General features: G+C 36.3%; 1 protein-coding gene across 11 annotated transcripts in view; it reads right to left on the minus strand.

The window, feature by feature from the left end:
- SYTL2 (synaptotagmin like 2) overlaps window positions 1-17,114 on the minus strand; it is a 165,880-nt gene that overhangs the window by 77,373 nt on the left and 71,393 nt on the right. The window lies entirely within an intron of this gene.

The raw sequence follows: 17,114 nt of genomic DNA on the forward strand, positions 1-17,114 counted from the left end.
GCCAGTCCTAGATTTAATTTTAAAAATCTCTCAACTACTTTGGGAGAAAACTATAGAGACCATTCCTCCACCAGACAGGTCTGGCCTGGATCACTTTTTTTTTTAATTAAAGCTTTTTATTTTCAAAACACATGCATAGACAATGCTTCAACATTAACCCTTGCAAAACCTTGTGTTCCAATTTCCTCCCCCCTCCCCCACCTCCTCCCCTAGATGGCAAGTAGTCCAACATGGTAGAAATATATGTTAAACTGGATCACTTTTAAAGTCTCTTCCAAAAAGATTTACATGAACTGCTGCTGAGTGAAATGAGCAGAGCCAGATCCTGGTACGTGGTAATAGCAACACTGTGCAATGATCAACTTTGACAGACTTTATACTTCTCAGTAATACAATGATCTAAGATCTAAGTCCAAAAAACTTATGATAGAAAATGCTACCTAGAAAAAGAACTATGGAGTCTTAATGCACATCAGGGCTTACTATTTCCACTTTTTGTTTTTTCTTTCTTGTGATTTTTCCCTTTTGTTCTGATTCTTCTTTCACAACATGACTAATGTAGAAATAGGTTTAACATAAAAAAATGGACTCGATGCAGATTGAAGCATATTTTTTGCATTTTATTCTTTCTTGTATTTTTATCTATTTCTTCTTTCATAATTGTGAATAGTATAGAAATACATTTTTATGATAGCACATACACAAACTGCCTACCATTCTTTTGAAAGAGGAGATGGGTGAAAGGGAGAAAAAACTGAAACTCAAAAAAATCTTATAAAAACAAATCTTAAAAATCTTCTTAATAGGGAAAAATAGAATACTATTTAAAAATAAAAAATAAAGTCTCTTCAACATTCTAGTATTCTGTGATTCATTGGAAGATTTCTGACTATAAAACTCCCCCAAAGATAAAGATTATTAAAAATTTAGATCTAGATTTCAAAGGGACATTAGAGGACACAGACATCAATCCCTGCATTTGACTCATGAGCAAACTGAGGCTGAGAGGTTAAATGATTTGCTCAGGATCATAAAACTAATAAAATGTCTGATGTAGGATTTGAACTTAATTTTTTTTGAACTCCAAGTTCAGCACTCACTATACTGTAGCAGTCACTTAACCTGAATTGCCTCAGAAAAACATAAACAAATACTTGCTCAAGGAAGTGAGTTAACTTTTAAGGGTCCAAGGTAGGACTTTTGAATCATTACCATGTCTTCCTTTGAACTGTTTTGTCTCTTCAGTTAAAATAATTCCTTTTAAGGTTGTGTTTTCTGTTTCTTTTGCTGTCTAATAATAGCAGGTAGAGACTCAGTATGATGTAGTGGTCCAGCCTTAGAACCTGGGAGACACGGTTTAAGTACCACTCCGACACATCCCAGGTGTGTAGTTATGGGCAAGTTTCTCAGTGACTTCAGGTAACTAAGTCTCTAAGATGATAAACGACCAGAGTTGTCAGTGTGCCTAGATAGAGAATTTCCATATAAAGACTTCTCTTAAAAGAAGACCCAAACCAAAAATAAATGACATTAAGGTGACTGAGTAACAGGGAAAACAGTAAAAATATTCATTGAGTTACTGAATTGAAAACAGAAAAATCAGCACTTAGCTAGAAAAAAATGCCCCTTGATGAGAAAGGTCTTTATTATTTTAACAGAAGAAGACAGAATGGGAAAACCAAACTCTACAGGAGCAGCAATCATAGAATCACAGAATTTAGACCTGGAAGACACATTAAAAGTCATTTAGGTTAATCTGTTTATTTCAATCAACATCAAGGGAAACGCAGAAGGCAACAGAACATGAACATTCATATGAAAAATTAAAAAGGAGCGTAGAGCCTCCAGGATTAGCTCCAACATGCTTCTTTGGGCCTATTCCCCCTCCTAGGAGCTCCTCCATTTAATGATGATCTCATTAGTCAAGGATCATACATTTTAGGATGAGCCTAATTAACAGTATCTAGAAAATGCCATAAGGAACAATCATCATTAGAAAGCTAGTCAGAGAGATCCATTAATTTGTGGTCCTCATTTAAAAAATCTTTACAGAAAAATTTCAGACAAAAACTTGAGAGTTTATCATTGATGTCTGTTTCAGTCTCTGAAAGGTCAGGATTATAAGGAATCTTATGCATTTAGTGTGTGTGTGTGTGTGTGTGTGTGTGTGTATGCACACATACATAAACTGTGCTATCATAAAAATGTATTTCTATACCATTCACAATTATGAAAGAAGAAATAGATAAAAATACAAGAAAGAATAAAATGCAAAAAAATATGCTAGAAAACACCTGGAAGAATGGGAGAAAAAAGAAACTCATAGACTCTGGAGTCAAAAAGGCCTCAGCATAATTCCTGAACACATTTTCATGGGAACATATTTAGACATAGAAAAGTTTTTACAGTGAAAAGATCAAAGTCGCATCCCACCAGCTACAACTACAACACTCCCCAGTGTTGCTCAAGCCAAATTAAAATGTAATTGGGAAATATTCAACAGAAAAATAAAAACATAATAGAACATAGGTAATCTCCCCTTATATAGATATAAGACTACCTAATAATTTTACATAAGATATATAATAGATATAGCATATCTAACATATGATAATATATTCTAATAATAATAACAAAGTTCCCCACAAGGAAGAGATCACAGTCCAATGGCTTCCAGTTTCCATTTGAGTCGGACATCACTGTCTCAAAATTACCTATTCCAATCCTTTCCTTTTACATTTAGATAAAAGACTCACTCCTCTGAGTCTCAATTTTTCAATGTATAAATGGGGATAGGGAAAATAGGTGGTGCAGTGGATAGAGCACTAGACTTGGAATCAGGAAGACTTATCCTGAATTAAAATCTGAAATCAGATATTATTAGCTGTATGACTCTGGGCAAGTCACTTAACTCAGTTTGCCTCAAGTTTCATCATCTGTAGAATGAACCAGTATATGGTAAACTACTTCAGTAGCTTTCACAAGAAAACCCCAAATAAGGTCATAAAGAATCAGAAATGATTTCAAAGAATGATAGAAAAATCACAGGACAATGAAATGGGGATAATAAGAATTGTATTATCTGGCATACAAGTTTGCCATGCCCAAAAACACTTTTGCAAACTTCCATTTCTATAAAATAGAAATGTGATTTATTAGTTTTATTGTCAACTAGCCCAATAAAACTGGGAAACAAGAAAAGACATGCATTTAACCAACAACAGTAACATCTTACAATTACACAATGTGATGTGAGCCAGAAATTAGTAATGTTAGTAATATCAGCTATGTCGGCGTAAAACCTCACTAAAGTCACTTTGGGTGACAAAACCCTTCATTTTAAAAGACAGAGACCTCAGGAAAAGCAGCTAAAGATAATCACAAAATGTGGTCAGTTGAACACATCAGAGAAAGAATATCCAGCCCACCACATGTTGGAGGGTTTCAGGGGGGAGTGTCTCTACAAGTACATATTTCCTGCTAATAGTGTGAAGTCCAAAACAGGAAGCACCAAACCAACAGTGAAAGACTAATTATCAATACAGACCAGCCATGGATGGAGAGACTCACTTGTTTTTAAGAAAAATAGCCAAAGTTCTTAGCTCATGTTAGCTGTCCAGAACCTATCTTCCTCCTTGATCTCAACCTTCCCACTTTATGCCCAAGGAGTCCTAGTGTGAGCAAAGTCCTTTTTCCCCCCATTTCTCTGATAGTTGGCATTCAAACCATGTCCTGGAGCTTCAATTAGTCTCAAAGAGACACTAAACTCTCCAAAAGGACCAGAGCTGACAACTTTTGCTAAGTATTCCTATTACCACAATAAAAGGTCCCTTTCCCTACTTAAATGAAAGCAAAGTTAGCCAGAAGATGGGGCATGGATTGGAGTGGCAGTGATAAGAATAATCCCTTTTATCATCTTTTTATGATATCAAATTCCCTTAGCCTCTCCTCAAGTAAAAATTATAGGCCTTTACATGTAAAAATAACATGGTCTTATTGCCTCATAAGGAGCCTAAAGTGCAAAAAAGGTAAGTTACTTCCCCATGAGCATTTTAATAAATATTAGTAAATTTTTAAAAATTTTAAAAATTAATAAAAGTAGAGAGTTTCCTGACATTAAGTCTAAATTCACTTTTTTGTAGCTTTGTAGAGATTCTGGAAGTTATCAGAAAAAAATTAATAATTCTTTTTCTACAAGATAATCCTTCAAATAACTAAAAACAACTATCATGTATATTTATGTCCCTTCCCCAAACTAAACTTCCTCAGGTTTTTCAACTACACCTCTTAAGGCGTTCACCATGATGGTTTCCCACCTCTGGACACTCTCTGATTTATCAGTATATTTTTTTAATTTTTACTGTTCTCATGGGCATATCGTTAGTAATTGTGGGAGTTAAGATACAAATTCAAGTCTTCTAACCTAGAGTTCAATGCTTTTTCTATTATTTCCATTACAGGCTGTGATCACTTTTTAATTTCTCTTTTCCAGAAAGTCCAACTAGGAAGCTAGTGGCAATGGGGTCAAGGAGAGTATAGATTAGCCATCTGTGAGTAGGGGGTCACGAAGTTCTTCCTTTACCTAGGGAAACTAGTGGTAATGGAATCAGGGAGGGTACGGATGGCCATCTGGAAGATAATGGGCCAGGAAGGACCACTGGCATCCCAGCAATGGGAAGGAGACTCCCGTAACAGATGTGATTAACTCTACATTATAAGGAGTATCTCTTTTATCAGCCCCATATATTTTGTTTAACTCTATGTGTCCTATCTTTCCAAATAAAGTAAGTTTCTTCAAATCAGGTACAGTGTCTGGAGTCACTGTTAAAAAATGATGTTTTTTGGATTATTAACTTTTATTCATATGTATCCTTTACAACAATGGTGTCAAACTCAACTAGAAACAGATCCCTGTTGGAAGCATATCAATTTAGAAAAATGCAGGCTAGGAGACATCTCTACACAACACTAGCACAATATTTTGTACATAATAGGAACTTAGTAAACATTTGTTTATTTGAAGTATATGACACATGTACAACATCCTCCACAATTTTTTATCAATAATACAATTCCTAGAGAAAACCTGTAAGGTTTTATATTTGGGTTACAAACAAATAAACAAACACACACACACAAAAAACAACCCAACAACCCAAAAAACAACCTCCCCCAGTCCTCCACAACAACTTCACAAGTATGAGATGGGGGAGGTATGGTTAGACATGTTGCTCTAAAAAGATCTGGGGGAGGCGAGGTTAGGGAACCGCAAGATCAGTATGAGTCAGCAGTAGGATGTGACAGCCAAAAATACGAATACAACCTTCAGCTGCAATAGGGGAGACTTGGTTTCCAGGAAAAGGAAAATACTTCCAGGTACTCAGTCTTCATCAGACTTCAATTGGAGTCATATCATTGGATCTGAGCATTATAGATTAGGAAGGATACTGAGTATCCCGAAGATAGGTAGGTGCCCTTATTTTTTCCCCCACTCTGTTACATGTAAAAAATCCTATTTTTTTTTTGGTTATGCATTTTTCTTACATATTTCTTTGTGGGGAAGGGACTTGAATCTATGACTAAGAGGATCAAGGTGACCAACCCAGGGAAGAGACAGAGAAACATAACTGTTGTTTTTAGTTATTTGAAGGGCTATCTTGTAAAATATAGTATTACAATGCTCACTTTTTTTTTGATTAGCATCAGATAGCAAAACTAAGAGGAACAGGAAAAAGCTGCAAATAAGCCAATTTAGATTTAATGTCAAAAAAAAACTACATACTTTTTTGTTTTATTTTAATAATTTACTAATATTCACTAATTTATTTTTTAATAATTTACAATTTTTATTTTAAATTTATAATTATAAATACAACAAATTAAAAATTATTTATTTACTCATTTTAAGAAATAAAACTTTTGCTAACATTTATAAAAATTGTCCTAAAGTGAAATGGGGTCTCTTAGGAGATGCTACCCTAATTATGAAAGAAAAGCTGTAATCTCACTGCGGATTTCTTTCATATATGTGGTCGGCACAGATGCCCACTGAGATCTGTTCCAACTCTCAAATTCTGTGTTAGGTTTCCAAAGTATCATACCCCTAAAAACCCTAGAAGATGGGCTATGCTACAATTAGAATCTCCATTTTACAGATGAGGCAGACCATTGATATTCCAATGAGCTCAAAAATTAACATTCCTCCCACTTCACCAAAATACTCTGTTCAAAATCATGAGGCTTGAACTTTGCTTGGATGGAAGGAATGTCTTGATAGAATATTAAGATCCCTGGGGCAGCTGGATGACACAGGACCTCAGCTTCCACCTTTATATCCAGGCTCTTCTTCCCCTCCATCCTCCCAAGGAAGTTTGGATGCATTAGGTTAGGGAAAATGTAAACATTGAGGTTCCTCTCAGAAAGTGAGTTGGGTCAAGAAATAACAGCTGGACTGGCTTCTTTTTCTGCAGGTGGAAGCTCCACTTGCCCCTTTGGGGTATTGGATGAGGAGTGATGGTTAGGCTGCGGACCAGGAAAAATATTTTTGGTACTTATCATTTTTGCCAATCATCAAGCCCTCTGGAACCAATTAACTATGAGGAACAAGGTACCACTGCATTTCATTTTTATCTTCATACAAACAAGCACCAAAAACAGTTTCTGATATTTGGGAAACTCTTAATAATATTCAATCTTCTGCAGTGAGCAACTTTCTGAGCGTAAGCTGGCTGCTGAGTCACATAAGGATCTCTTAATGTGGAGACTCATTCTACCTGTACCAACCTATGACTTAGTAGATAAATTCTAGGAAACTGTCTGAAGTACAGAGAAGTTGAGTATTTTGCCTAGAACCATGTCTACTTGGAATTCAAATCCTGGTCTTCCTGATGGCAAGCCCATCATTCTATCTATCAGAGGTACTAATAATAACTAGCATTTGTATAGTGTGCTTTAGGCTTTATCATGTGCTTTACAAATAATATTTCACTTGATGTTCCCAACAACCCTTGGAGGTAGGTGCCCTTATTTTTTCCCCACTCTGTTACATGTTACATCCTATTTTTTTGGTTATGCATTTTTCTTACATATTTCTTTATGAATCATGTTGGGAGGGAAAAATCAGAACAAAAGGGAAAAAACATGAGAAAAAATAGAAGAATAAAAACGTGAACATAGCATGAGTTGATTTACATTCAATCTCTACAATTTTTTTCTCTGAATGCAGATGGTATTTTCCATCCAAAGTTTACTGGGATTGCCTTGGGTCACTGAATCTCTGAGAAGAGCCAAATCTTTCATAGTTGATCATCTCATAATCTTACTGTTACATGTATTATTCTCCTGGTTTTGCTTGCTTCACTCAGCATCAGTTCATATAAATCTTTCCAGGCCTTTCTAAAATCGGCCTGTTCATCTTTTTTAAAGAACAACAATATTTTATTACTTTCATATACTGTAACTTAGCCATTTCCCAATTTATTGATAATTGACCTTATTATACCCATTTCAGAGATGAGGAAACTCATGCAGATAGAAATTAAGTAATTTATTCAAGGTCCCTAAGCTAATTGGTGTTCAACTCAGATTTGAACTGAAGTCTTATTGACCCCAGGTCCAATGCTCTAACCATAATGTCACCTAGGTATTTACACCAAGCTGACCCATGTTCTGTGTAACCCAAAGCAAGTTGCTTAATTTCTGCCTGCCTTTGTTTCCACATCTGTAAAATGGGAATAATATAACACCTACCCTCCCAGAATAAAATGAGGTAATAGTTGTCAAGCATTTTACAAACTTTAAAGTGTCATAGAAATGCTAGTTATTATTAGGTACAATGATTGGAATCAGAGCTAGAAGGGAACTTTATAAAGTCTTCTGATAATGGCACTGTAACAGAAATAATATTTTGGGATCTTGGCATGAAATACCACTCTAACAAGTAGAATGCCACTTCCCTTATTTGCATGTATAGGATCATTAATTTTTTCACTAATTCTGACAAGTTGGTCCCTAGAGAGATGACTGCTGTAACTCTCAGGATTCTAGGAATGACCTTGGAGGGCCTACTTTATGGGTGCCTTTCCTCCCAACACGTTGGTCCATGAGCCCCCACTAGTATGCTCCCCTTAATCAACTAGTAGACTCAACTGTTGTGTTCTCTAGTTGTTTCATGAGACTCCACTGGTATTCTTCCCCTTAGTCAACTAGTAGATTCAATGGCCTTTTCAGGTGCAATTGAGATCTGTGTGCTTCAGTTCCTTAAAATGATGAATCCTTCTTTTGTATCTAATAAGGCTCCTTCTTATCATTTCAATGTCTCTATTCCTTGTGACCTTGACAACTTGTTGAAGTTTAACTAATATATCCTTCTGGGTAAAAATGGGGCACTGGAGTAGTCTCTTATGAGATCCACAAATTAGATGAACTTCTGAGAGTTTTAATGTAGATAATTCAAAAACGTAAAATATTTATCAAGCACATATGTGCAATGCACTGTGCTAAACAATGAGGACATATTCAAAAGTAATTATCATTAGGAATGTAGACAATTTTTAAAACAGATTTACTCTTCTAAATCTATCTTATGTAAGTGGCTACTAAAATACCACACTGAAGGGAAGCGGACACATCCTCAAGTCATGATAAATGTCAGAAGGAAATCAACCCGGTTTATATATAAACAGATAAACCACAAAACAGATAATCAAAAATTCACTATAATCCAAGTGTTTTTGTTGTTATTGTTCAGTCTGACTCTTATGTCACCTTGTGTAGACCTCCCTCCATGGAGTTTTCTTGTCAAAAACAATGAAGTGGTTTGTCATTTCCTTCTCTAATGGGATGAAGGCAAACAGGTTGTGACTTATCCAGGATTACACAGCTAGTGAGTATCTGAAGATGGATTTGAACTCAGGTTTTCCTGACTCCAGACCCAGTACTCTTATTCATAGCCAACTAGCTAAATCCTAGACAAACAGAAATTACATAATTATCCAAAGTCATATAACTAGGTTTTATCCAAGTGACAGCACCTTTATTATCTTTTAAAAAAAAACAGTAACTTTTTATTTTTTAAAAAAAGATATTTTTCAACATTCACCCTGGCAAAACATTGTGTTCCAAATTTTTTCCCTCTTTTCTCCCCCATCCTCCCCTATTCAGCAAATAATATGTTAAATATGTGCAATTCTTCTATACATATTTCCACGATTATTATGCTATACAAAAAATCAGATCAAAAAGGGAAAAAATGAAAAAGAAAAAAATGCAAGCAAATACCACAAAAAGAGAAAATACTATGTAATGGTTCACACATTCAGTTCCCACAGTCCTCTCTCTAGATGCAGATGACTCTCTTCATCATAAGGCCATTGGAATTGGTCTGAATCACCTTGCAGTTGAAGAGCCACATCCATCAGGACTGATCATTGTATAATCTTGTTGTTGCCTTGTACAATGATCTCCTGGTCCTGCTCATTTCACTCAGCATCAGTTCATGTAAGTCTCTCCAGGTCTCTCTGAAATTACACTGCTGGTCTTTTGTTACAGAACAATAATATTCCATAACATTCATATACCATAACTTATTCAGCCATTCTCCAATTGATGAGCATCCACTAGTTTCCAGTTTCTTGACACTATAAAAAGGGATGCCACAAACATCTGTGTACATGTGGTTTATTTTTCCCTTTTAATGATGTCTTTGGGATACAAGCCTAGTAGAGACAAGGCTGGATCAAAGGGTATGCAGAATTTGTCAGCCCTTTGGGCATAATTCCAGATTGTTCTCCAAAATAGTTGGATCAGTACACAATTCCACCAACAATGTATCAGTGTCCCAGTTTTCCCACATCCCCTCCAACATTCATTATTATCTTTTCCTATCATGTTAGCCAATCTGAGAGGTATGTCGTGTTACCTCAGAGTTGTTTTGATTTGTATTTCTCTGATCAACAGTGATTTAGAGCATTTTTCATATGATTACAACATGTGGTTTTAATGTCTTCATCTGAAAATTGTTCATATTCTTTGGCCATTTATCAATTGAAAAATGGCTTGAATTCTTATAAATTTGAGTCAATTCTCTATATATTTTAGAAATGAGGCTCTCATCAGAACCCTTGGTTGTAAAAAAAAAATTCCCAGTTTATCACTTCCCTTCTAATCTTAACTCCATTTGTTTTGTTTGTACAATTTGCATTTCATAATGTACTTTAGTACTATAATCTTTGCCCACAAATTCTAGGAAGAATTTCTTCCACATCTAGTTTTAAGGTCTGTGTGTAGGGCTATCCTTTGTTTCTTCCTCTTCTCCTCTTTATCTTGTCAACATTATGAAAAAACTTAATTTGTCTTTCCTCTATCTCAGATCCATCTTTACTCATTGAAGCTTTGCTTCTGTATTTTAGGAAGTTCCTTCCTATGAAGTCAGCCTACACTTGGACCTCAGATGAGAATCATTCTCCTGTGGCATCTTTGCAAACTCCTGAGGCTCAAAATCTAGAATAATGATTCTAATGCTAATGAACAGCATTTTTACAAGAAAATTCAATTCAATATCATTGGCTCTATTCAGATCACTATGCTGAGGATTCAATGAAGAAATAAATATGAAAGAGTTGCACTCACAATTAGGTGTATTTTAAATAATCAAATATGGATATGGCTCTGATCCCACTCAACAGAAGAGAAAATTAACACACTACTCCTCAAATTTTGGTAGAAAAGCTTGGCAAACATCTGGTGGGGGGTAGGGAGAATGGAGGGAGGAATTGGAACACAAGGTTTTTCAAGGGTAATGTTGAAAAATCATTCTTGCATATGTTTAAAAAATAAAAAAAAACTTCAATAAAAAAGTTCTGCAAGATGACACTCTAATCACAGACTCTTATACAAGTAAAAGGAACCTTAAACCTCATCTAAATCAATCCCTCTCAATGAAATGCAGAATATAGGGCTAGAAGACACCTTATAGGTCAGTTGGCCCAATCTGCCCATTTTACAGATGGAGAACTGACACCCAGAGAAAGGAAGTATTTTGCCCACTCTGAACACAAGAAGATGGCTTAATGCATGTTTGCCCCAGTCCACATGTGAGTGGAACAGCCTATAGCTGAAGCCCAGGTCTTTTGTGCACCAGCCAGGCTCAGAAGTCCCCAGTCGTCTCTCCTCCATCAAAGAGCATATCCTGGGCTTGTTTTCTGGATCCAGAGGGCACAAGAGGGGGATCCATCAGCCTTCAATGAAATGCATCATTTCTCTTAGCTGTGGTCCTCAGGCCTGACCTTTACCACCCCCAAGCCTGAGTCATACCAGCTTTTCCACCCCCTCCCTCCCAGCCCCAGCCTCCCTCTCAGGTTACAACAGCAGAGAAACAAAAGCCGCAAGAACCCCCCCAAACCACAGGCCAGTTCTGGGTGCCGAGGACCACAGCATTTCTGCTTTTGCAGACTCCCCGGTGCCAGTGGTGACATGCCCCCCAAACAGAGACGGGTTCCAGTAGGAACTCTGCATTTTTGAGGCCATTCTGTTCATATATCACAATATCCCAAGAGTTCCTCCACTATATTTACAATGAACCACAGAACAACAGGCAAGAATTAGGCAAAGAGCAGACTGGAGCCCACAAGATCAGAAATATTTGGGGGAAAGATGGAAATGACTAAAGCCCCTGAGCATTAGTAGTGGGAAACACTGGCACTGAGTCCAACCGTGTCAATTTACAGAGAGATCATCTCGCTTCAACTCTGCTGGCCTTGAACCAATTAATAACAATGGCAATGAGGATGACTACCATTTATTTAGCATTTTAAAATTTTCAATGTATTTTCCATACATTCTCTCATTTGTGACACACAATCCTGAGAGTTAGTATATTGTTAAAGCACTTTGTGAAACCTTAAAGCACCAAAGAGATGCTACTTGTTATTATCCTTAACATAGATATTAATATTATAAGTATCTTTAATGTACATGTGAAGAAAGTGGGGATCAAAAAAGGGAAATGGTCACAGCAAGTAAGTACTGAGATGAGATTTGAACTCAGGTCTTCCTAATTACAAATCCAGGGTTAAGATAAAAAAGACTATGCCTGTTCCACTTTTGCAAATCAAAGGTCTTACTGAGCAGTGTATCAGTATATAATAGTACATAAGTTATACTAGTAATAGGAGCAAGAGGAAGGGGAGTAAAAGCAATAGTGTAGATAGAAGTAGTGATAACAGTAATACTACAGTAGTAAGGCAATAGTGATGACAAAAGCAATAATAGTAGTGAAAGTAAAGTTATTAATAGCAATAGTAGTAATTAAAGCAAAGTAATAGTAATAGTAATTATTACTAAATATTAATAAGAATAGCATATTATAATAAATAGAATAATAGCCGTAATAATAACAAAAATGATGGTAATAGTAGTTATTGCTACCACAATTATTAGTAGTGAGAGTAATAGCAGTAGTGATAATAGTAATGCTATGATTAGCAGGATAGTAGTAACAACAGAAGCAATAATAGTAGTAAAAGTAATGTTATTAACATCAATAACGATAATAAAAGTCAAGTAGTAGTAGTAACAGTAGTTATTACTAACCCAAGTATTAGTAGTAAGAGTAACAGTAGTAATAGCAGCAGATAGTAGTAGTAGAAGCAATAGTGATAAAAGTAATGTTACTAATAGCAATAAAAGCAAAGTAGTAGCAGTAATATTAGTTATTACTAAGCAGTAGTAGCAAGAGTAACTAGTAATAGCAGCAGTGATAATAGTAATATTATGATTAGTAGAAGTAATGGTAGAAATAAAAACAATACTAATAGTAAAAATAATGTTGCTAATAGTACTCAGTAATAAAAATTGGTATTTGTAATAGTAGTAGTAAAAGCAATAGTAATACTAGCAGTAGTGATAACAGTAATACTACTAGTAATAGAACTAATAGTAACAAAAGCAAGAGTAGTAGTAAAAGCAATGTTACTAATGGTAGTTGTAGCAATAAAAGCAGCAGTAGTAAAAGTAGTTATTACAAGCAATAGTAGGAATAGCAGTAATGATCACAGTAATGCTACTATTGATAAAAGTAACAATAATATTAATAAAGCAATAGCAGTAGTGAATGAAGTGTTATTAACAGCAATTGTAGTAATAAAAGGAATTGTAATTGTAATAGTAGTCATAGTAATAATAGGAAAAGAAGAATAAAACAGTAATGGCAGTAGTAAAAATATTAGTAGGGGTTATTAGTATTAGTATTAGTAGCAGTAGGGGTGATAGTAAATAGTGGTAATAGTTATAGCAACAATAATAGCAGTAATAGCAGTAGTTTCAATAGTAATACTATTTTTAGCAATGATTAACAAGAGCAATAATAGTAGTAAAAGTAATGTTACTAACAGTAATATCATTAATAAACAGTGAGTAATTACTATCCCAAGTATTAATAGTAAGAGTAATAGTAGTAATGGCAGTAGTGATAATAGTACTACTAGTAGTAGTAGAAGCAATCATGGTAGCAATAGCAATAGTAGCAATAAAAGCAAAGTAGCAGCAGTAATAATTATTACTAAGTATTAAGAGCAAGAGTAATAATAATAGCAGCAGCAGTGATAGTAGTATTACGATTAGTAGAAGTAATAGTAGAAATAACAAAAACAATAGTAGTAGTAAAAATAATGTTGCTAATAGCACTCAGTAATAAAATTAGCAATTGTAATAGTAGTGATTAATAATAATAGTAAAAGCAACAGAAGTACTAGCAGTAGTGACTAGTAATAGAAGCAATGGTAGTAACAAAAGCAAGAGTAGTAATAAAAGTAATGTTACTAATAGTAGTCATAGCAATAAAAGCAAAGCAGTAATAGTAATCACTACAAACTATAGTAGTAATAGTAATAGTGATCATAGTAATGCTATCAGTGGTAGAAGTAGTAGTAGTATTAACAAAAGCAATAGTAGTAGTGAATGTGATATTATTAATAGCAATAGAAGCAATAATAATAGGAATAGAAGAATAAAACAGTGATAGTAGCAGCAGTGGTGATAGTAACAGTGGTAATAGTGGTAGCAATAGCAGTAGTAAATGTAATAATAATAGCAGCAGCAGCATTTATAGAACTTTTGAAGGTTCACAAAGCTCCCTCTGTATGTCATTTCTTGACCAACAACCCTGTACCGTAGGCTCTGCTCTTTTCCCCATTTTACTGATGGATGAGTAAAGGCTGAGAGGTTCCCTGACTGGCCTAGGGTCACAAAGCTAGGAAGAGCCTTCCTGACTCCCAAGTCCAGTACTCAGTGCACTGGGCCGCCGAGCTGCCAAACCGTTTCTTTAATTTCCTCAGTTGTTTCACCTGTACAATGAAGGAGCTAAATAAGAGAATATCTACAGTCCCTTCCAGCTCTAGTATTATAAGAAGGGATATAAAGCATTTGTCTTTTCTCTCTTACTTCACCAGACCTGGCAGAGGCCCTCTGCTCAAATCCAGCCTTTGCCTCTAATGACAGGATGCTGGCCACTGAAATCACCTTGAGGGCAGGGAGCACTCAGTGCCTTGGTCACCCCAGAGCATAGCACAGAACTTGGCACATAGTAGGTGTTTTATAAATGTTAGGCTCTGAACTGGCTGGGTTTTAAGCTTCTCCTCTGTAAAAGGCAGAGCTTACCTTGGATAATCATTAGATAAAGGACCAAGCTTTACATCTCGGAGCCTGTGGCCCTCCCAGTGCCGGAGCACGCCGCACGGGCAGGAGGCTTCTGGCTCATGGGCTCCCTGGCTCATGATCTCATGATTCAAGAGAAGCAACAATGGGAAATCCTAGCCCCCCTCCCCTTTCTCTGCCTGTTCCCTCTACTCCCACCTCTATTTTCTTGGGCTACCTGGAGTGCTGCAATACATTTGGGACACTTCCTATACCTCAAGATTTCTCTAATTCTCTCCATGACCTGATGGCCTGCTTTCTAGTGAGACTACTTAAAGGGGAAGACAAACAGATTAAATTAAATAATAATTAATACAGATAGTCTCCTTGCCTTTTTTACACCCTTACTCCCTTCCTCATATTCTTACAGAAGAATAAAGGAGCCCTCCTTCAAAAACTAGCATTAGTCTATTTATCTCAAAAGTTTATTTTGAGGGAGGAAAAAACACTTAGTAAGTGCCTACTATGTGTCAGGTACTATGCAAAGCACTTTATAATTATTATCTCATTTGATCACTCTGGGAGATAGAAGATATTATCCCCATTTTATAGATGGGGAAACTGAGGCAAACAAGTGAATTAATTGACTGACAGCCTGATAGCACATGAGCTACATTTGAACTCTGGTCTTCCTGACTCCAACATTATCCACTCCTCTCCCTAAGAGCTTCTATGATGGAAGTCCGGATCACGAACATCACTTCTCCCTTCCCTGAGATAGCTGATCCTGCAGATCAAGCCCAGTGAAATGGCTGAGCCATCTTCCTCTGTGGCTGCAGGAGCACCGCTCGATCCAGCGGAGACTGCTACCCCAGCAGGCGTCTCTCACTCAGTGGGCCAGACTAATGAGCCCAAGCAGTGAGGGTGCTGGCCTGTGGCCTAATTAGCTCACAAGGCTCCACAGGCTGGCTGCTTGGGCCTGCAAGGCCACTGTAGAAATGTCAGGCTAGAGCAGCACCCCCATAGGGAAGGTGGAGAGCCTCCCAGTGTGGTCACCGGGGTAATGACCACAGGCCCCCATCCTTAGAGGGGGCCCTGAAGTCTGACTCAGAGGGAGGAATGGCTAGCTAGGCCTGCTGGCAAAGACAGGAAAACAGACTAACGACAGCTTGAAATTTCTAAACAGAAAATCTATAACTTCCCCACTTCTGTAAATCAGGCAGGATTATGTTTCTATGTACACATATGTACACATACTTACACCCTCTTTCAAACTACATATTTTATGACTCCCAATCCCTTTTAAAAGTTTCCCTAATGTTCACTTCCAAATAACTTCAGGAAGACCTAAATTCAAATTTGAGCTCAGACACATTCTAACTGTATGATCCTGGATAACTCCTTACCTCAGTTTCCTCATCTGTAAAACGGGGGTAATAATAGCACCTACCTCCTAGAGTAAAGCGCTTAGCACAGTGCCCGACACATAGTAAGCACTATTAACTGTTAGCTATAATTATTCTTACTATAATTCATTGTATAATATTTAGCACAGTGCCTGGCACATTGTAAGCTCCGCATAAAATCTTACTTATTATCACTGTCTTGCCCCTATTTAACAAGGGTTCAGTTTCCTCATCTGTAAAATGGGGGTAATAACAGCACATACTTCCTAGGGTACACACTTAGCACAGTGCCCGACACATATTTAAATGTTAGCTATTATTATTATTGTTATAATTCATTGTAAAATATTTAGCACAGTGCCTGGCACATAGTAAGATCCATAGAAATCTTACATAATTTTATAATTCCCTAGTTCTCTATTTAATAAGGGTTCTTAATTTAGTGTCTATGATTAGATTTTAGGGGATCTTCAATGGAAAAAAATTACATTTTTTTTCACTAACCTCTAACTGAAATTTGTCATTTTCTTCAATTTTGAATGTAGACAATAAATATTATTCTGAAGAGACCCTACTCAAAAGGGTCCATGACACAAAAAACACCTTGAGATTTTCTGATTTAAAATAACTACCTTACTGATATAATGCTTTACAGTTTGCAAGATTTTTTATTCATAAAGAGATTGGCTCACTCTATTCACATCCCCCATGCCTAACCACTTCAATAATTTTCTGGGGCTTTGAAATCTTTTTTTTTTTTTCCCTGAGGCAATTAGAGTTAAGTGACTTGCCCAGGGTCACACAACCAGGAAGTGTTAAGTGTCTGAATCCAGATTTGAACTCAGGTCCTCCTGAATTCAGGGCTGGTTCTCTATCCACTGCGCCACCTAGATGCTCCTTGGGACTTTGAAATCTTGATTTTGATTGCTCTCTAAGATGATAATATGGTTATAGGTGAAAACAAGCCAGCTATTAGGTATCCCCTGAAAACTCCATAAAAATAGGAATTCATGATGATCAGATTTAAGCTTGGGAAACAGTAGAATATAGTGGAAAACTCCCTTCTGTCTGTAAACT

The sequence above is a fragment of the Sminthopsis crassicaudata genome, chromosome 3 (genome assembly GCF_048593235.1).
Source record: "Sminthopsis crassicaudata isolate SCR6 chromosome 3, ASM4859323v1, whole genome shotgun sequence".
Lineage (NCBI taxonomy): Eukaryota > Metazoa > Chordata > Mammalia > Dasyuromorphia > Dasyuridae > Sminthopsis > Sminthopsis crassicaudata.